Raw genomic sequence first — 22,862 nt, forward strand, 5'->3', positions numbered from 1 at the left:
TTCCTTTGGTTAATTCTGCCCCATCCTTGAAAAACACATCCCCACACATTCTTTTACAATAATAACAACTATTCAAGTTCAAAATATTATGCTTTGGCTATAATGAGGGCTATGATCACAAATTCATAAAGCAGCTAGCTGAAGCTGAATGGATATTGGATGCATAGATAAGACAGGAAGGAATAGTGGGATCAGAGCTTCAAAAGAAAGTTTGAGATATTTAGGATCAGATAGACCACTTGAATCCTTAAAGTTATCAGTTCAAGCTTCCGATGGATATTTACTTTTCTGGAGATTTTTAGCTATGTGAAATTTCTTTTGTGCAAGTATTCTAATGTGGCCACAAAAGTCAACTTCCCTCCCCCCCCCAAAAAAAACCCCCAAATATTTTATTGTTCCTAATATAGACATGCATATATTTATTGCAACTCTTTGGATTTCTTCTATCCTCCATTCATGTCTATTATAGTCTATGAAAGTCATAAGAACTTTTGCCATTTGAAGTGAAAGAAAATCTTCTCCTAGTTTTCAAAACAGATTTATCATCAGTCTTATCAGATTAGATTGTGTTTAGTGTTCCACTCCTTCTCTTTCCCTTCCATAGCTTACAACTCTTCTGAATTCTGGGGCTTCCTTCTCTCTGCCTTCCTTCCTTCCTTTTCTACCAAACTGCCTTTATTTTGATGTGGTCTTCATTTGTCTCCTGCATTTTGAATTCAATTCCCTAGGTTACAACTGGCACATTTAACTCTTTTCATTATTCACTTTCTTACTCCCTGAAATTCCCGAATAATCTTATCTGATATTTTCTGTCTTTTATTTATTCTGACAGGTTACTTGTCTTGCCTTTGGCCACATCTCTAAAAAAGGAGGCCTTTCCTTGAAAATTCAGTGTATAAATATTAAAAGAGAGTGACAATTATTCATAAAAATAAATAAATAAAATGGACTTGTTTATTTTGTTATCCACAATTGTCCATTTTTGTAATAAAACCAACTAACAATGCAGTTTGCAACATACCCAAAAAGGAAAACAAAAAGCTATGACTGAAGAATTCATATGCATATTGTTTCTGTTGGAAAGTATTTGAGGTATACAGCAGTCAATTGTTTGGTTCTGATAGACGAGGACTCAGAGTGGTTTTACAATGAACGAGTTTATTGAATACACATAAGTCAACTGTCAACTGTCAAATGTTGCAAGCTTTTATAGTGGAACTGTTTGAACTGTAACCAATCATCAGAGTCTCTTTTCCCGCTTCTTGCTTATTGTAACCAATGATTGCACCTGAATCTCCCGCTCTAAACCCTGCTTTATTGCAATCTACTATTTTCCTTGTTTGCAACTATTTACAGACACAACACCCCTTACCCCCCAGTTGTTGTTATTTATGTACAAAATCCTTTAAATATTTTGGTGGCCTATGGACTCTTGAAGGGTATCTATTGCTCTGGCTGCTAGGGACACTTCTTTCTGGTTGTCTGCTTGGCTGATTGCCTCTGTTGGGCCTGGACTCTTGGCTACCTGACTCTGGCGCTTCCCTGTTGCTGTTTTGTGGAATTGGTTGTGTTTGAATGTTAGCTGTCGCTGGCCTACTCCGAAGGGGTATTTCCCAATCAATTTGACTAAATTGTTGTTGTTGATTACCAGGGGATGAGTTATTTTGTGTTTCTGCTACCCCGCTATCTGGCGTGTTGTTATCACTGGATCTAGATGTACTGTTCCCCCCAAATATACTTTGATCCCCATCTACAGGCAAACAACCAATAGTTCTCTTTCTCAGCTGATCAATGTGTCTTTTGCTGATCCTATTCCCTTCCCCCTCAATAGTGTACGACAAGGGACCCAAAATTTCAGTAACCACCCCTGGGATCCATTTGTCCCCTTGTGCATAGTTCCTGGCCCAGATTAAGTCCCCCACTTTGAATGTTCTATATGGAATGTCCAGTTCAGCGCTTGGTAGAAGTCTGTCTGGGTGTAATCTGTCCAATTTGGTGGTTAGTCTCTTTCCCCACCTCATTTCAGCTGGACTTTTGCCGGTAGCTGTACATGGGGTCGTATGTTGGGTCAGCAAAAATTCGGCCAGTCTTTGATGCCAGTCGCCCCGAATGATTCTTTTTAAGGCGTCTTTAGTGGTCCTCACATTTCGTTCAGCCAAGCCGTTGGTGGATGGGTGGAAGGGTGCTGATGTCTTGTGTTTAATCGAGTTGGCCTTGAGGAAATCCTGGAATTCAACAGAGGTGAATTGGGGCCCATTATCAGACACAATTACATCAGGTAACCCATGAGTGGCAAAGAGGCCCCTTAATACCTGTATTGTTTTACCTGAGGTTAATGAACTGACTGGTACTACTTCTAGCCATCTAGAGAAGCTGTCCACTACTACCAGGAATGTTAACCCTTGGAAAGGTCCAGCAAAGTCAATATGAATCCTGGACCAAGGATTCCTAGCTAACTCCCACTTATGCGTACGAGTGTGTTGTTGCTCTGGCCTAGAGCGTTGGCACAAATAGCAATTGGCAACGCATTCCTCAATGTCATTGTCTAGTCCTGGCCACCACAAGTGGCTCCTAGCCAACGCCTTCATACGTACTATTCCTGGGTGCCCCTCATGTAACTCTAATAAAATAGCTGATCTGTGGATTTCGGGAATGACCACACGGTTTCCCCACAGTAAGCATCCCAAATGAACTGACAGTTCATCTTTCCTTCTAAAGTAAGGAATGTACTTGGCATCAGGGTTGGCATTTGGCCACCCACTCAGGACCCAGGCCATTATTCTTTTTAGAGTATGGTCATTGTTTGTTGCCACAGCTATATCTTTAGCGGTTAAAGGCCATTCCTGAATGTCCAGGATGGACATTATTTGTCCCACAGGGGCAGGGTCTTCCTCGGTTATATTTAATGGCAGTCTGCTAAGGGCGTCTGCATGTCCCATGTCCTTGCCCGGTCTGTATTGGAGAGAAAATGAATATGCCGAGAGGAAAATGGACCACCTTAGCATTCTGGGTGACATGATTTGGGGAGTCTGTTTGTCCGTGGTAAACAGTCCCAATAGGGGTTTGTGGTCAGTCAGTATGGTAAAGTTCCTACCATAAAGGTAGTCATGGAACTTTTTTACTCCTGCCACTATTGCTAATGCTTCCCTGTCTATCTGAGCATAATTCCGCTCTGCTTTGGTTAGCGTCCGGGAATAATATGCGATTGGTCTTTGTATACCTTGGTTGTCTAAGTGGCTGATAACAGCCCCCACACCATAAGGTGAAGCATCACATGCTAGATAAATTGGTTTATTTTCGATAAAATGGGTTACTGTTGATTGGCTGGACAGAATGTCCTTTAAAGTTTGGAAACTAACTCTATGTTTATTCAGCCACTGCCAAGGAGTCTTTTTGTCTAATAGTCTATGGAGGGGTTCTGCAATGGCAGCCTTGTGTGGCACAAATGTATGGTAGAAGTTTACTAAGCCAAGGAAGGCTTGTAGTTCAGCCTTGTTCCTTGGTTCAGGAGCTAATTTGATTGCATTAATTTTATCAGGGGTAGGATGGATTCCATTTTTGTCTATCCTGAACCCCAAGAAATCAGTGGACTTAACCCCAATGCAACATTTCTCCCTTTTTAGTTTTAATCCAGCCCTCCTGAATCTTCCCAGTACCTGTTCAAGCCGCTCCACTAACATTTCCTCATTTTTTCCAGCAATCAAGACATCATCAAAGTAAGGGCATACACCAGGTATGCCCTTTAAGGTCCTCTCCATCACTTCTTGAAAGATGCCTGGAGCTGCTGCAATACCAAATTGCAGTCTGTGGACTCGGAACGCCCCCTTGTGGGTAACAATCGTCTGTGCTTCAGCAGCCTCTTCAGAAACAGTCAATTGTAAGTACGCATGCACCAAGTCTAGCTTGGCGAACATGGCGCCGTCCTGGATCGTGGCGAGGACCTGCTTCACCGTCGGGACCGGGTAAGCATGTTTTTTCATTCCAATGTTCAGGGTGGCCTTGTAGTCAGCGCAGATTCTCACATCCCCGTTGGGTTTGAGGGGTGTGACAATCGGCGTTTCCCACAAACCACCCTCAACGGGTTCTAAGACGCCTTGGCCTACAAGCTTGTCGAGCTCGGCCTCGATTTTTTCCTTCAGGGCGAAAGGCACCCTTCGGGCCTTAAGCCTGATAGGTTTAACTGAGGGGTCTAGATTAAATTTAATTGGGGGCCCTTTGTATTTACCTAGAGACCCATCGAATACGTCTGCAAATTCATTGCAGACTGATTCGAGGGTCTTATTTTTAATCACTGAGTTTATTCCCCCGATCCAAATGCCCAGGGCTGGGAACCAGTTAAGGCCAATTAAGCTAGTTCTTTGTCCCTCAGTGACTATTAAATCTAAAACCCCCTTAAACCCCTTAAATTTAACACTGAGGCTAATCTTTCCCTTTATTTTTATTGGGGTTTTTTGAAAATCGGTTAATTGAATTTTTGTTGAACTAAGTGGAATTTTTCTTCCACTTATTTGTTCAATCCTACCAAGGGTTTCACTGGATATTATTGACACTGAAGCCCCTGAGTCTATTTCCATTCTGCAAGGAACCCCTTGCAGATGGACTATGATTTTTAATTTTCCTTCTGGAAAATTGTTATTTTTTTCCTTTCTACTGCGATTGATGCGCGCCACCTCCCCTTGGGTTGGAATTTTAACCTTGGGTCTAGGGGTCTCTTTGCCACTAAAGTAAGGGGTTACCTTACCTTCGGGCCACACATCAACTTCGTGAAGGCGGTTGTCGCGAGCACGGCTCCTGCAGATGGCCTGGATGTGGCCAGTCTTCCCGCACGCTCTGCACTTTGCGGTACGGAATCGGCAAGAGGCGCGGGGATGGTTGCCGCCGCAGCTGCCACACCGGTTTTGATTATCGTTGTCGCACGGTCTGGTTGTGGTGTCCCTCCATGGTCGTTGGGCCCCTATCGCTTGTCTTTGCGGTGTTGCAGATTGGTGACGGCGGTTAGGTTCAGGCCCCTCACTTCGGGAAGTTTTTGGCGCCAATTTTCCAAATCGTCTGGAGACTTCAGCGATGTCTTCTTCCCACTGCTGGTCCACCTCCCCACAGTCCACATAGCCTTCTTGGTTGATCTCGGCCGACATTGCCATGCTACTGCGGGGGGGGTCGCAATACCCGGTGGATTCGTACGTTAAAAGTTCATCCAGCACTTCCTGTAGATCACCGGTGGGGTGGGTTTGGCGATTATTCTGTTTTGCAGCTGCTCGTCTCGCAAGCCCAGTACTACTCGGTCCCGAATTCTTATTTCTAAATTGTCGTATTTACATCGTACTGCGGCTTCCCTGACGGCAGCGACGAACTTTTGTATGGATTCGCCCGGTCTCTGGTTTCTTTTCTCAAAAATGCGCCGCCAGAAAAGTTCCGATCTTCTAGGTGTGAAGTGAACCTTTAGTTTGGCTAGGAGGTCAGCATATGGCACACTCGAGACCGGCTGCGGTTGACACAGTCCAACAGCGATTCGATAAACCGGTGTGCCGCAGATTGTCAATAATGCTGCCGCCTTTTTCCGGTCGTCTGTGATTCCATTCACTAGCAGGAACCCTTCGACTTGTCCGATGTATTCTTCCCAATCCTCTGGAAAGTTTGGGTCGAATTCTTTCAGTGACCCTATTTGCGCCATTCGGAGAATTTTTCTTTATTCCGCCGCGGCCGCTCGGTTGACTGTGACACGCTTTCGAAATTGCCGCCTTTGCACAACAATTCGCCAATTCTCTGGTCCTCTGTCTATCCCACCTTCATCGCCAATTGTTTGGTTCTGATAGACGAGGACTCAGAGTGGTTTTACAATGAACGAGTTTATTGAATACACATCAGTCAACTGTCAACTGTCAAATGTTGCAAGCTTTTATAGTGGAACTGTTTGAACTGTAACCAATCATCAGAGTCTCTTTTCCCGCTTCTTGCTTATTGTAACCAATGATTGCACCTGAATCTCCCGCTCTAAACCCTGCTTTATTGCAATCTACTATTTTCCTTGTTTGCAACTATTTACAGACACAACATCAATAGTCTGTATATTTAAAATAATACATTAATATTAATCAAATCTAATGTATACATTTGTACATTAGCTTGGTTTGTTAGTTAGAATAACACTATTGATGACAATGTATAAATATATTTTGTCTTCCCTTTTGCGAATTGAAGTTGTGGATTGCAATGTTGAGGAATGGTTATAAGATAAATAAGTGCAATTTCTAACATCTTATCCAGCCAAGCATCTATGGCAGTTTTTGGCACGAGTCTAGTACATTCCGATATAATGATATTTTTGCACGATGTGGAAAGGAAATGGTGAAATAAGTTTGGGAAAAATATATATAATGCTAAACTTAAACAACAGAGCTTAACTCCTTCTGATAAGGTACATAAAATACATACAGTAAGCTTCTGCTGTACCTTACAAACATTATGGTTTTCAAAGTTTTAAGCAAAGTTAAGGTTGCTGTGTAGGAATCCATTTATATCTGTTTAATTCCACAGCATATTGGACCTTTTAATTCTGAAAGAAAAGAAGGAGAAAACAACTTTTCAAGTTGGCTTTGAGATAGGTTAAATTGGGAAATGTTTTACATAGCCCTATGCATTAAGTTTTAGGCAGTGAATTTAAATGTTAATACAGTTATGATTTATAGAATGTCTTGCTTAATACAGGCAAAGACCAGCAAAAAAAAGAAGTGAAAAATTACATTTTTCCATACACATTTCCTTTGGGGAATGACATTCCATCATTTTCCTTTCTTTTAGTACTAGATACACACACACACACACACAAGAATTTTGTTACAGTAAAGAAAAAAAATCCTTACCAGCCAGGACATGTTTGGAAATTAAAATTGGCATTTTGGTCATAATTTATCAAAGTCCCATTGCTATATATAAAATCTAGGGTGAAATCTTAAGTTTCTTATTTAGCAATAAATACATTGTTAGCCTTATACAAATGTTAAAGTATTTTCTAAGCATGAGTTCTACACAAAGTTTTAATCACATTTTAGTAATAAACTGCCATATATCATTACCTTAGATGGGTAATAAAAGCAGGGCTTTTTTTGTCATAGAACGGCCAGAACAGAGTTCCGGCACCTTTTTTGGATGGAACCTTGTAGGGTAGGCAAGGCAGATTGTATGATGTGTGTGAGTTTCAGCACCTTTTTTTTTTACAAAAAAAGCACTGAATAAAAGTAAAGATTAAAACTACAGTAACTTTCTAACTGACAGTGCTTATAATTAACCAATTCAGTCCTTTAGGGTGAAAGTTTGATAATTTCAGCTGTCAGTTAAAAGCAGCTCAGTCTCAGAGTCTTGGTTAGTTGTTTGCAGACATTTCATTATCCAACTAGGTAACATCATCAGTCCCAGGGAATGTGAGATTTGCTTCCTGCTTATACAGTATACAGTTGGTAGGGATAAGGTTTTCTCCTTGGTATTGGTTGATTAAGGTATCAGTTTTTGCTTGATGGTTTGTTGGATATTAATCCTTGATCTTAATAGATAAGAACACATCCTTTCTAGCAGCCAATACTCAGATAAACATGGAAAGAGTCAACATTACCCATAATGGAGAAATAGTTGATAAAGATGATAGAACTTGCTGAGATGGTTAAATTGACTTCATTAATCAAAGAAAAGACAGTATCTACATCTATTTCTGACTTAGTCTTTTTGCGTGAAGCAAAAAATAAATAAATAATGAACTTATGATTGTGGTTTGATGATTAGACAGGATAGATTATAGGAAAAATGGGTTATGTTAACCATAGAGCACGGGTGTCAAACTTGTGACGTCACATGATGTGTCGAGACGTATCGTGACTCTTTTTGTATTGCCGACAATGGGGTGAACACGATTTCAGTATAATGAAACCGGCCCATGGGCCAGAAGTTTGACACCCCTGCAGAGAGTAAAAGGTAAATTATAATTGTACTTATAATTGCTTTAAAGAAGATCAGAAGCTACATCTTTGTATCTTTTTTTCTTTCCTTTATTCTACCTTTTTGCCTATTATTAGGAAAAAGCACTATTGGCTTTTTCTTTGATTTATTTCTTTTCCTTTTCTTACTTTATATTAAAAACCTTTAATGAACAATATATAATATATTGAATATTGTCAGGCTTCATCCTTCAAATGAAGAGTAAAGTATAAGTTTCTCTTCCAAGTATGCCAGAAACAGATGTTCATTTGCAAAGTGGTGAGCTCACTGCCTTATCTATAACTACTGCAGAAGTGTTTACATTAACATAAAGTAAATTACTTTTTTTAGAAGTCTTTCTTTCAGCAAGCCATTGCAATGGTGCTTTATAGCCCTTTATAAATATAAAGCATATAATTTCTTTAATGATAAATAAATAATAGTGTGCCTGTTCAGTTATTCCTGATAAGGATTGTTGAGACGCCTTTGAGGCTGCAATTTATCATTTTGCTACTCAGTAATTAGAGCAGTTCTGTTTTCCTGTACTATAGAAGAAGCAGATATGGAACCTCTTCTATGCCTATGAAATCATTAGCAAAACTGGATGTATTGGACTGTCTGAAATAATTAAACTTGAACAACTAAGAACAAATGAATAATTTTGTTTTCTATGTTTCTGGTAAAGAACTATGCAAATGCTTAGAAGGGGTGATAAAGGAGAATATTTGTAGCTCAGGGCTGAAATGTGCTCTCTGAGCTTGGTTGCTTTCTGACAGATGTTCCATTACCAACACTAGATAATATCATCAATGCTAGTAAGGAGGTAGTATAAATGCTTTCAATTTATATTCTAGTGGCTTGCCCTATCAGTGTTGGTGGGAGTGGTCTTTGGTTGGGCTGTTTGCTGTTAGTTTGATCCTATTTTATAAGACATTTGAGTTGAGAAATTGAGAAGTTGAGAAGATGGTAAACCATTGTATAAAAAGGTAAAGGTAAAGGTTCCCCAGCACATGCTTGCTAGTCATTTCCAACTCTAAGGGCCGGTGCTCATCTCCATTTCAAAGTCGAAGAGCCAGCGCTTGTCCGAGGATGTCTCTGTGGTCATGTGGCCGGCATGACTAGACGCCAAAGGTGCACGGAACGCTGTTACCTTCCCACCGTAGTGGTACCTATTTTTCTACTTGCATTTTTACATGCTTTCGAACTGCTAGGTTGGCAGAAGTTGGGACGAGTAACAGGCGCTCACTCTGTTACACGGCACTCAGGATTCAACCCGCCAAACTGCCGATCTTCTGATCGACAAGCTCAGCATCCTAACCCACTGAGCCACCATTCTATATAGGACATAAAATGTCACACTGATAGCTTTTGGTGAAAAAAGAGTTCTAGAAGTTGTAATAGGAATGGAAAGGGAACACATCTAAGAATACAAACTACAAATGATTTGTTTCTCAGGGAATAATAGCAAAAGTTATCCAGAAGCACAGCTAGTTCACTGTTTCTTAATCTGGTTTTATTTCTGAACAAAAATCTAATATCTTCTATGGTTATTGGTTTTTGCTCCTTGAGGAGTCTGGTCTGACATGTTGATTAGTTAGAGGACCCATTTTGTTAACAGTTCTAGCAGTTTAACTGCTATAGTTTGTTTAGAATGCTTCACTATGAAATTAATGAAGCTTCTTGAGCATTTTGCCTTGCAGAATTGGAATTGGAACTTTTTAATGAAATTGTTCCTGCTAATGAGGACCTAAAATGCATTTAAGTATTTGTTGCAAGAGCATATCGAAATGTTTGAAAACCTATTGATAGAATTTTGGTCATAGGAAAGCTTTTGTAAATGAACATCTTATAAATGAAAATGTTGATATTTAGCAATTCTTTTTCTGAACTCAGGATAACTTTTATTAATATCCATAAAACAAGGACATCTGATCCTGATGACTAATGAGACATAACTGATTGCTTATAAACAGAATCCAAAGTGTATCCCTATTGTAGTAAGCCTTGCATAATATGCCACTTTAAAGAATTAATGAGATAAATATGAACAAATATGATATAAAATTATGATAGTGAAATGCATGTATTGATTGATTTATGAATATCTTTCAGTTTGTTTTTAGTTCAAAAAAAGAAGATATTGCTCATAATGTAGCTTTTATGGATGACATCCCCAAAGGGCTTTCTCAGGAATAATCAGACAAAGTCAGAATGACTCCTTTGCCCATGTGATTGAAGTCCCATTCCCCTTTTAAATATGTTACATTATGCACAGACATGGAAAAGGGCTTTAATTGTGCAGGTCCTTCTGATCTTTTTCATTTCCCCTTCAGACAGCCCAGGCCATGATACTTTCAGGCACTATGCTCTCTTCCAAATAACTTTGCTAAATTCAGAGGACTCTCATGAGGGAGACAGCAAGGGAGACAGGGAGATGGAGGGACAGGGAAGGAAGGAGGAAGGGAGAGTAAGAAAGCAAGAAAGGAGAAGAAAGGAAGAAAGGAGAAGCCAGCCATCAAAAGGAAGGAGGGAAGGAAGGAAGGGAAAAAGGAAGGAAAGAGAAAGAAAGAAATCTATCCTCTTAAAAAAACTAAGAGTAAAATCATGTCTTTAGTTCACTGACCTTTAAGTATTAACTGCTGCGATGTTTCCTTGGGATAGTAGTTTGCTATAAGATGCAATAGATGCCTTAGTTCAGGAACTTAGAGTTCAGGGGTGTCAAACTCGCAATGTCACATGACTCGTCACGACGTATCGCGACTTATTTTCCATTACTGGCAATGGGGTGGGTGTGGTTTCGGCATAACGCATCCTGCCCATGGGCTGGCAGTTTGACACCCATTAGAGTTGTTCTCGTACCATGCTTCTGATCTGAACAAAAGAGGAATCCTAATGATCTAAGTACTTTTCTTTTTAAAAATACAAGCATCCTCTGATGGTCATATAGTGTTTTGATTCTCTTTTTCCTCCATGCATCCTTCAATAATTTGCCTCCCAGAATTAACAGTGTAGCCTTGTTTATAGCATTTAGATAGGCCGTATGTACCATAGAACATTGTTATCTGGCATACAAGGATGATATCACAGAAAGCTTATTAGTTGACCAAACTAAGGGATACAAGGAAAATTGTTTTAATGTAGAAAATGGAATTGATTCTCTAGACATGGTTTACATAAGTATAAGCTTCAAAGATTCTTTTTATCTTTTTAAAGTGGTCAGAAATTATCTAAAAGAAGAATAATTTAATATGTTTGCTATGAAGAGCACTACATCTTGGAATTTTTATTATTATTATTATTATTATTATTATTATTATTATTATTATTATTATTATTATTGTTGTTGTTGTTGTTGTTGTTGTTGTTGTTGTTGTTGTTGTTGTTGTTGTTAAAAAATCCCTCTTAAAGTTACTGAAAAAAATCTTCTGATGAAAAATAAAACTAAAATAATCCTATTTGAGATTAATTGATGTGATGTGACACAAGGTCCTCTTCCTCCTCCGGAGCTGCCTTGCAAACATGCACCACAACTGGGAAGGGGCAGAGGGCAGGAATCTGATTACCTGCACGAAGCACCACTTCATCTCCCCACCATAGTGATACCTGTTTTATTTACTCACATAGAACTTGCTTTTGAACTATTAGGTGGCCAGGAGCTGAAACAAGTGACAGGAGCTCACCCCAACACCCTGTGCTAGGACTCAACCAGCTGGAGCAGAAACCATCTCCAGTGTCATTAAACCACTGAGCTGCCACACCTCTCGCGTATATATGTATACATGTTTTACAAGACGGGAGTTCACAAGATATGTAAAAATTGAGGATAAAACCCAACACATTAAATTATACATAGAGATCAACTAGCATCCAATGCAGCTACCACAGCGTTAATGTTGTTTTTATGCTACATTAGCTGAGGTTACAGATGGTCTTCAAGAGCAGTGCCATGAACAGTTTATTTCAATAGTACAATTCTCCCTCAAAAATATATAAACAGAAATAGGGCTGCTTAAATAGTAGAATAAACTCCCTCTTTAAAAGCCCAGTCCCAGCAAGGGACAGCATCTCATCTGGTAAATTATCATGACTAAATTGGAAAGTTGGAACAACATCCTATAAAAAGGCAGTAGCAAACTACTTCTGTTTTGCTCTGAAGAAAACATAGACATATCTGTATGGTTGCCATAAATCTAGTTTGACTCAAGGGAGAATTTACCTTTAAAAAGAAAATACATTTGTCAGGTATAATGCATACCAACCTTTTGTGAAACTCTATACTTGGCAGTTACCTAATATTACAGAGCAATTATCTTTCAAATCATGTCATATTCCAATTATGAATTGAATGCAAATATGAAAAGGGGAAATATTTCTTTTTCTCTTTGATGTTTCTTATTTAAAAATTTAATGTATAATGATTTCTATTTACCTGGGAAACAGCATCTGTTACTGCTGTTGCTATCCCCAAAAATGCATTAGGATTTTCATCTGACTTTGAAAATATTTAGTACTTTTGATTTTACAGCTACAGTACTATGGACTCCAGTGGATTTTTCAAAGAACAGATGTATGCATGTTTAGGTGGGTGGATGTATGTGTACACACACAAACACACGGTCAAATATGTATATCCCATCTGATTATCTATGATGGCTCAACCAAAGAAGGATCAGTGTAATTATAAATTGGATTTTTAAATCTGGATTGTATTAAGAGGCAAGGAGAAATGACTGAGGGAATTGGGACAAAGAATTATTTAGTTGATTATTTCTCCTGAAAATCAAAGTTGCTTTTCATTTGCAAATGAATTAAAAGTATATTAAAATTATAGAAATACATTTTGGCTGATAGACTGGCAAGGGAAAACAATCTGTAATTTTCTCTTGATACCAAACATGCCAAAAATGAACAGTTAGAGCAGGGCTTTTTAACCAGTGGTACAGGTACATTGGCACCTGACAGGTGGTATGCGACCATCCTAGAAAAGTGGTAGCAGGGGAGGGGAATGGCAGCACCGCACAAGCCTGAGCGAGAGATGGCTGGAGCTGCACAGCTGTCAGGGCTCAGCAAAAGTGCAAGGATCAGCCCTTCTTTGGGGCTGTCAGGGCTCAGTGGAAGTGCCAGGATCAGTGCCAGGCTCCAGCTGGAACTCGGCGCTGATCCTGGCACTTCTGCTGAGCCCAGAATAAGTGCCGATCAGCTGGAATGTTGCAGCATCTCCAGGGCCTTGTGATTTACATTCAGATGCTTGGCAACTGATTCATATTTATGATGGTAACACTGTCCCAGGGTCATATGAAATGACTAAAACCTGCTGCAACCACCCAGCAGATGGGGGGAATAAAAACCAAACACCCTCCCACCCCACCCCTGCTGCCAGTCCTCAACAGAAATTCTCACAACAATGAAAATCTTGGACAGGAGGAAGAGTGCTGCTGGGTGGGAAGGCAGGTGTCTTGCTTGGCTGTGGCTTGGGGGGCACTTTTTTCAGTGTCATTGTAACTTTGAACAGTCACTAAGTGAACTGTTGTAAGTTAAGGACTACCTGTACTTCATCACTTTTTTCCTTTTTTTTTTGGTCATCAGGTTTTTGATACCTTGCTAGGCAACTGGTGGTACTCGGATGTTGCAATAGTACAATGGGTGGTACAATGGGTGAAAAGGTTGAAAAGCCCTGAGTTAGAGCACCTTATAAAAAGGACTTCCTCTGAAAACAGATTGAAAGCTTCATTACTGCAAAATGATACCTCAGATTATACAACAGTTTTGTTGTTGTTGTTGTTAGTTGCGAAGTCGTGTCCGACCCATCGCGACCCTATGGACAATGTTCCTCCAGGCCTTCCTGTCCTCTACCATCTTCTGGAGTCCATCTAAGCTCACGCCTACTGCTTCAGTGACTCCATCCAGCCACCTCCTTCTCTGTCGTCCCCTTCTTCTCTTGCCCTCAACCTTTCCCAGCATTAGGCTCTTCTCCAGTGAGTCCTTCCTTCTCATTAGGTGGCCAAAGTATTTGAGTTTTAGCTTCAGGATCTGGCCTTCTAAAGAGCAGTCAGGGTTGATATCCTCTAGGACTGACCGGTTTGATTGCCGTGCAGTCCAAGGAACTCGCAGGAGTCTTCTCCAGCACCATAGTTCAAAGGCTTCAATTCTTTGGCGCTCAGCCTTTCTTATGGTCCAGCTTTCACTGCCATACATTGTAACTGGGAAGACCATAGCCTTGACTATACGCACTTTGGTTGACAGGGTGATGTCTCTGCTTTTTAGTGTGCTGTCTAGATTTGCCATTGCTTTCCTTCCCAGGAGCAAGCGTCTTTTAATTTCTTGGCTACAGTCCCCATCTGCAGTGATCTTGGAGCCCAGGAAAATAAAATCTGTCACTACCTCCATTTCTTCCCCATCTATTTGCCAGGAATTGAGAGGGCCAGATGCCATGATCTTGGTTTTCTTAATGTTTAGTTTCAACCCAAGTTTTGCACTCTCCTTCTTCACCCGCAACAAGAGGCTCTTTAGTTCTTCTTCACTTTCTGCCATTAGAGTGGTATCATCTGCATATCTTAGGTTGTTGATGTTTCTTCCGGCAATCTTAATTCCAACTTTTGATTCATCTAGCCCTGCCTTTCTCATGATGTGCTCTGCATATACGTTAAATAGGCAGGGTGACAGTATACAGCCTTTCCGGACTCCTTTCCCAATTTTGAACCAATCAGTGGTTCCGTGTCCAGTTCTCACTGTTGCTTCTTGGCCCACATATAGATTTCTCAAGAGAGAAATAAGATGGTCTGGTATGCCCATCTCTTTAAGGACTTGCCAGAGTTTGTTATGATCCACACAATCAAAGGCTTTAGCATAGTCAATGAAGCAGAAATAGATGTTTTTCTGGAACTCTCTAGCTTTCTCCATGATCCACCGTATGTTAGCAATTTGATCTCTAGTTCCTCTGCCTCTTCGAAATCCTGCCTGTACTTCTGGTAGTTCTCGATCCACATACTGCTGGAGTCTAGCTTGTAGAATTTTAAGCATAACTTTACTAGCATGAGAAATGAGTGCAATGGTGCGATAGTTTGAACATTCTTTGGCACTGCCTTTCTTTGGAATTGGAATGTAAACTGATCTTTTCCAATCCTGTGGCCACTGTTGAGTTTTCCAAATTTGCTGGCAAATTGAGTGCAGCACTTTTACTGCATTGTCTTTTAAGATTTTGAATAGCTCAGCTGGAATATTGTCACCTCCACTAGCTTTGTTGTTGCTCAGCTTTCCTAAGGCCCACTTCACTTCACATTCTAGGATGTCTGGCTCAAGGTCAGTGACCACCTCATTGTGATTATCAGGGATGTTAAACTCAGTCTTGTATAGTTCTTCTGTGTAATTTTGCCACCTCTTCTTAATCTCTTCTGCCTCTGTTAGGTCCCTGCCATTTTGGTCCTTTATCATGCCCATTTTTGCATGAAACGTTCCTTTCATCTCTCCAATTTTCTTGAAAAGATCTCTGGTCCTCCCTATTCTATTGTTTTCTTCTATTTCTTTGCATTGTTCATTTAAGAAGGCATTCTTATCTCTTCTAGCTATTCTTTGGAATTCTGCATTTAATTGGGCATATCTTTCTTTTTCTCCCTTGCCTTTCGCTTCCCTCCTTTCCTCAGCTATTTGCAAAGCTTCCTCAGACAGCCATTTTGCTTTCTTGCATTTCTTTTTCTTTGGGATGGTTTTGGTTGCTACCTGTTGTACAATGTTGCGAACCTCTGTCCTTAGTTCTTCAGGCACTCTGTCTATCAGATCTAATTCCTTAAATCTATTTGTCACCTCTACTGTATATTCAACAGGGATATGATTTAATTCATACCTGAGTGGCCTAGTGCTTTTCCCTACTTTCTTCAGTTTAAGCCTAAACTTTGCAAGGAGAAGCTCATGGTCTGAGCCACAGTCAGCTCCTGGTCTTGTTTTTACTGACTGTATAGAGCTTCTCCATCTTTGGCTGCAGAGCACATAGTCAATCTGATTTCTGTGTTGACCGTCTGGTGATGTCCATGTGTAGAGCCGTCTCTTGGGTTGTTGGAAAAGAGTGTTTGCTATGACCATCGTATTCTCTTGACAAAATTCTATCAGCCTGTGCCCTGCTTCATTTTGTACTCCAAGGCCAAACTTGCCTGTTATTCCAGTTATCTTTTGGCTTCCTACTTTAGCATTCCAATCCCCCATGACGATAAGGACATCATTTTTTGGTGTTACTTCTATAAGGTGCTGTAGGGCTTCATAGAACCGGTCAATTTCATCCTCTTCAGCACCGGTGGTTGGGGCATAGTCTTGGACTACTGTGATATTGAATGGTTTGCCTTGGATTCGAACTGAGATCATTCTGTCATTTTGAGGATTGTATCCCAGTATTGCTTTTCCTATTTTTTTATTGACTATGAAGGCTACTCCATTTCTTCTGAGGGATTCTTGCCCGCAGTAGTATACCTGATGGTCATCTGAATTAAATTCACCCATTCCTGTCCATTTTAGTTCGCTGATACCTAAGATGTAAATGTTTAGTCTTGTCATCTCTTGTTTGACCACGTCCAGCTTTCCTTGATTCATGGATCTTACATTCCAGGTTCCTATGGAGAAAAAATCTTTACAGCATCGGACTTTCCTTTCACCACCAGGCATATCCACAGCTGAGCGTCCTTTCGGCTTTGGCCCAGTCGCTTCATTCTTTCTGGCGCTACTAGTACTAGCCCTCTGCTCTTCCCCAGTAGCATATTGGACGCCTTCTGACCTGAGGGGCTCATCTTCCAGCATCATATCGTTTTGCCTTTTGGTACTGTCCATAGGGTTTTCATGGCAAAGATACTGGAGTGGGTTGCCATTTCCTTCTCCAGTGGATCACGTTTTGTCAGAACTCTCTGCTATGACTTGTCTGTCTTGGGTGGCCCTGCACGGCATAGCTCATAGCTTCATTGAATTACGCAAGCCCCTTCGCCACAACAAGGCAGTAATCCATGAAGGGGTATACAACAGTACATATACACAATTAATGCTAGTTTTAAAAGAACTTCACAGGCTTCATATATACTTTTTGGATCTACTTAAAGTTTTCATGCCTCTCTTTTCATACCAATCTGTGTGTTCACTAAATTTTTTGACTGAAATTCTTTTTCAAACATTAACTCAACCAGAAAGGAAATTTGTTATAAGGAAGATTATTTTCCCCAGCATAGTATATCCAATTATGATACAAAACTGGATTTCATTCACACTTAACTACTAAATGCTTCTTGTTTTGTATGTACTTTGTAAGTTTTTCTGCTTAACTTTAATTTTCAATTTTTGATCGTTTCCAAATTATTGAACAGTCTATTAGGCACACAACAAACAAAATGATTTAGAATGGTTGAATTCACCTGAGCTTTTATGAAAGTGTTATTCTCAATTAATCTGATCTTTTAGGACTTCAAAAACCATTTATTGATTAATTTGATTTGATTTGAAAATGGGATGCTCCACCACCTAATCATAGGAGCATAGGTCCTTCAGAACTGGAATTATGTGTTTTTATTGTCCTAAGTCCTACTGAGGAATATACATCTTGCACTGTAGTTTCTAGATTCTCTTAAGGAAAGCTCATATTAAGAATATTGTCATCAAACTGCTATGAAATCTATCACCATGCCTTTCTCATTGTTTAAACATGCTTTTTCTTGTGACTTATGACACCAGGGTTCACACTTGGAATTGTAAAACATATGTTATACATAGTAAAAGGAATCAGTTTCTTGTTCTATGGAAGGCCATTAGAGGCATCTTATACTGTATAATGGGACACGGTGGCTCAGTGGGTTAGGATGCTGAGCTTGTCGATCAGATGGTCGGCAGTTTGGCGGGTCGAATCCTGAATGCCGCGTAACAGAGTGAGTGCCTGTTACTCGTCCCCGCTTCTGCCAACCTAGCAGTTAAAAAAACACGCAAAAGTGCAAGTAGAAAAATAGGGACCACTACAGTGGGAAGGTAACAGCGTTCCCTGCACCTTTGGCGTCTACTCATGCCAGCCACATGACCACGGAGACGTCCTCGGACAAGCGCTGGCTCTTCAGCTTTGAAACGGAGATGAGCACCAGCTCCTAGAGTTGGAAACGACTAGCACACATGTGCGGGGGAACCTTTATCTTTACCTTTATACTGTATAATCATGTTATGTAATTATTAATTGCTTCTATCTTTGTTTTCAGATTTTTTAAACTTGGAGTTTAATAAATCTTTTTACTGTTTTTTTTTACTTAAAATGGTAACATAAAGTTTCCTCAATATAAAGACACATCTGCTACTTGTTGATTCTGTGCTTACCAATACAGAACTAGACAAAATAGGCTATTGCACTGACAACAATGGTATATATTGTCAATGTCATGGATTCACACAGTTCATCATGTAGCTCTGAAATCTGGACCATCCAAAGGGTGCAATAAAGTCAGATGCTTTTGATTTGTGGCTCTTGACAAAAGAATAGAGAGTATCTTAGACCACAAAAAGGGTAATTAATTTGGTATTAGATTAAGTAAGACCAAACTGGTTATTGGATACCATAATAATGAAATTAAAGTTTAATTATTGTGATTGTATAATGGAAAGGCAAGTGAGCTGATATTTGGAAAAATAAAAAATTGTGGGGGGAAAAAGCAGCCACCAGAATGCAAGCTGTCTAGATACTATTCCTGATGACACAAATCTGAGGCTACAAGAACTCACATATGTGCCTGGTAAAATTATATCCATGTTGTTGTTGTTAGCTGCGAAGTCGTGTCCGACTCATCGCGACCCTATGGACAACGTTCCTCCAGGCCTTCCTGTCTTCCACCATCTTCTGGAGTCCATTTAAGCTCACGCCTACTGCTTCAGTGACTCCATCCAGCCACCTCATTCTCTGTCGTCCCCTTCTTCTATTGCCCTCGATCTTTCCCAGCATTAGGCTCTTCTCCAGTGAGTCCTTCTTTCTCATTAGGTGGCCAAAGTATTTGAGTTTTAGCTTCAAGATCTGGCCTTCTAAAGAGCAGTCAGGATTGATCTCCTCTAGGACTGACCGGTTTGATCGCCTTGCAGTCCAAGGGACTCGCAGGAGTCTTCTCCAGCACCAGAGTTCAAAGGCCTCAATTCTTTGGCGCTCAGCCTTTCTTATGGTCCAACTTTCACTGCCATACATTGCAACTGGGAAGACCATAGCCTTGACTATACGCACTTTTGTCGACAGGGTGATGTCTCTGCTTTTTAGTGTGCTGTCTAGATTTGCCATGGCTTTCCTTCCCAGGAGCAAGCGTCTTTTAATTTCTTGGCTACAGTCCCCATCTGCAGTGATCTTGGAGCCCAGGAAAACAAAATCTGTCACTACCTCCATTTCTTCCCCATCTATTCGCCAGGAATTGAGAGGGCCAGATGCCATGATCTTGGTTTTCTTAATGTTAAGTTTCAACCCAACTTTTGCACTCTCCTTTTTCACCCGCAACAAGAGGCTCTTTAGTTCTTCTTCACTTTCTGCCATTAGAGTGGTATCATCTGCGTATCTTAGGTTGTTGATATTTCTTCCAGCAATCTTAATTCCAACTATTGATTCATCTAGCCCTGCCTTTCTCATGATGTGCTCTGCATATAAGTTAAATAGGCAGGGCGACAGTATACAGCCTTGCCGGACTCCTTTCCCAATTTTGAACCAATCAGTGGTTCCGTGTCCAGTTCTCACTGTTGCTTCTTGACCCGCATATAGGTTTCTCAAGAGACAAATAAGATGGTCTGGTACTCCCATCTCTTTAAGAACTTGCCACAGTTTGTTATGATCCACACAATCAAAGGCTTTAGCATAGTCAATGAAGCAGAAGTAGATGTTTTTCTGGAACTCCCTAGCTTTCTCCATGATCCAGCGTATGTTGGCAATTTGATCTCTAGTTCCTCTGCCTCTTCGAAATCCTGCCTGTACTTCTGGTAGTTCTCGATCCACATACTGCTGAAGTCTAGCTTGTAGGATTTTAAGCATGACTTTACTAGCATGAGAAATGAGTGCAATGGTGCGATAGTTTGAACATTCTTTGGCACTGCCTTTCTTTGGAATTGGAATGTAAACTGATCTTTTCCAATCCTGTGGCCACTGCTTAGTTTTCCAAATTTGCTGGCAAATTGAGTGTAGCACTTTTACTGCACTGTCTTTTAAGATTTTGAATAGCTCAGCTGGAATACTGTCACCTCCACTAGCTTTGTTGTTGCTCAGCTTTTCTAAGGCCCACTTCACTTCACATTCTAGGATGTCTGGCTCGAGGTCAGTGACCACCTCATTGTGATTATCAGGGACGTTAAGCTCATTCTTGTATAGTTCTTCTGTGTAATTTTGCCACCTCTTCTTAATCTCTTCTGCCTCTGTTAGGTCCCTGCCATTTTGGTCCTTTATCATGCCCATTTTTGCATGGAATGTTCCCTTCATCTCTCCAATTTTCTTGAAAAGATCTCTGGTCCTCCCTATTCTATTGTTTTCTTCTATTTCTTTGCACTGTTCATTTAAGAAGGCATTCTTATCTCTTCTAGCTATTCTCTGGAATTCTGCATTCAATTGGGCATATCTATGTTTTTCTCCCTTGCCTTTCGCTTTCCTCCTTTCCTCAGCTATTTGCAAAGCTTCCTCAGACAGCCATTTTGCTTTCTTGCATTTCTTTTTCTTTGGGATGGTTTTGGTTGCTACCTGTTGTACAATGTCGCGAACCTCTGTCCATAGTTCTTCAGGCACTCTGTCTATCAGATCTAATTCCTTAAATCTATTTGTCACCTCTACTGTATATTCAATAGGGATATGATTTAATTCATACCTGAGTGGCCTAGTGCTTTTCCCTACTTTCTTCAGTTTAAGCCTAAACTTTGCAAGGAGAAGCTCATGGTCTGAGCCACAGTCAGCTCCTGGTCTTGTTTTTACCGACTGTATAGAGCTTCTCCATCTTTGGCTGCAGAGCATATAGTCAATCTGATTTCTGTGTTGACCGTCTGGTGATGTCCATGTGTAGAGCCGTCTCTTGGGTTGTTGGAAAAGAGTGTTTGCTATGACCATCGTATTCTCTTGACAAAATTCTATCAGCCTGTGCCCTGCTTCATTTTGTACTCCAAGGCCAAACTTGCCTGTTATTCCAGTTATCTTTTGGCTTCCTACTTTAGCATTCCAATCCCCCATGATGATAAGGACATCATTTTTTGGTGTTAGTTCTATAAGGTGCTGTAGGGCTTCATAGAACTGGTCAATTTCATCCTCTTCAGCACTGGTGGTTGGGACATAGACTTGGACTACTGTGATATTGAATGGTTTGCCTTGGATTCGAACTGAGATCATTCTGTCATTTTGAGGATTGTATCCCAGTATTGCTTTTCCTACTCTTTTATTGACTATGAAGGCTACTCCATTTCTTCTGAGGGATTCTTGTCCACAGTAGTATACCTGATGGTCATCTGAATTAAATTCACCCATTCCTGTCCATTTTAGTTCGCTGATACCTAAGATGTCGATGTTCAGTCTTGTCATCTCTTGTTTGACCACGTCCAGCTTGCCTTGATTCATGGATCTTACATTCCAGGTTCCTATGGAGAAAAAATCTTTACAGCATCGGACTTTCCTTTCACCACCAGACATATCCACAGCTGAGCGTCCTTTCGGCTTTGGCCCAGTCGCTTCATTCTTTCTGGCGCTACTAGTACTAGCCCTCTGCTCTTCCCCAGTAGCATATTGGACGCCTTCCGACCTGAGGGGCTCATCTTCCAGCATCATATCGTTTTGCCTTTTGGTACTGTCCATAGGGTTTTCATGGCAAAGATACTGGAGTGGGTTGCCATTTCCTTCTCCAGTGGATCACGTTTTGTCAGAACTCTCAGCTATGACCTGTCCGTCTTGGGTGGCCCTGCACGGCATAGCTCATAGCTTCATTGAATTACGCAAGCCCCTTCGCCACGACAAGGCAGTAATCCATGAAGGGGAAAATTATATCCATAAAACATATAATTTATTATTTGGATTTCTTATATGGTTCTCTGTTGACTCCTTAGCAGAATATGACATTTTTTTCCTCTTTATGTGTTTGTGGGTGGGTGTGCATCTGTGTATGTGTTTCTGTGTGTTATTTGCAGAAAATTCATTTGTTGATTCTTTTGCATGAAATATGGATGAGTTTTTTGTCAATAAGTGTTTATTTATGTATGGTTTCCCTTTCCCTAGCTTTGCATTTACTTAGAACCAAACTCATATTTTCCAAAAGAAAAAACTAAATCTAGGCTTTTTGGATTCAATCAAAAGATTTAAAAAGATTAGTCCTTGTCATTCCTCCAACTCCTTATCAATAATATCTCTAAATATTTTCTTTTTTTATTTCTTTATTTTTTTGTTCACAATTTCAGTAACTTAAAAGGTTGCAGTGGTTTAGCATATGACCTCACAGGAAGCTGGGAATTCCAAGTTGTATTTGGGATCTTGAAGAAACTCAGCTCTTATTTCAAGAAGGTTTTAATCATTCTTTGAAATTCAACACAGAGACAGGTACTTATACCTCGTGTTCAATGTAACTTTGAGATCAATGTCCAGTAAATCCTTTTCCACTTCATAATAGAAGTTTCAATATGTAAAAGCTCTAAAACTGGAAGTTTTTAAGTAACAATTCACATTTTAAAATTCCAGGAATTGTAAGGTATATCTTTATGTTTTCAGTTACTTTTTTTTTCTAGTGAAGACTACCACATTCCCCTCTATAAATTCTTCACCTGAAGGACTGAGATATGGAATGAGTTTTAACTCAGCTTGTTCATACCATTCATAGAGTACAACCATGTGCCCAAAGGTTTTGGTTAATCTCAAAAGACCCTTCCAGAGTAAAATCTTTGGAAGATGCATTTCATTTCAATCCTTGTTG

This window comes from Vipera ursinii, assembly GCF_947247035.1.
Source record: "Vipera ursinii genome assembly, chromosome: 7".
NCBI lineage: Eukaryota > Metazoa > Chordata > Lepidosauria > Squamata > Viperidae > Vipera > Vipera ursinii.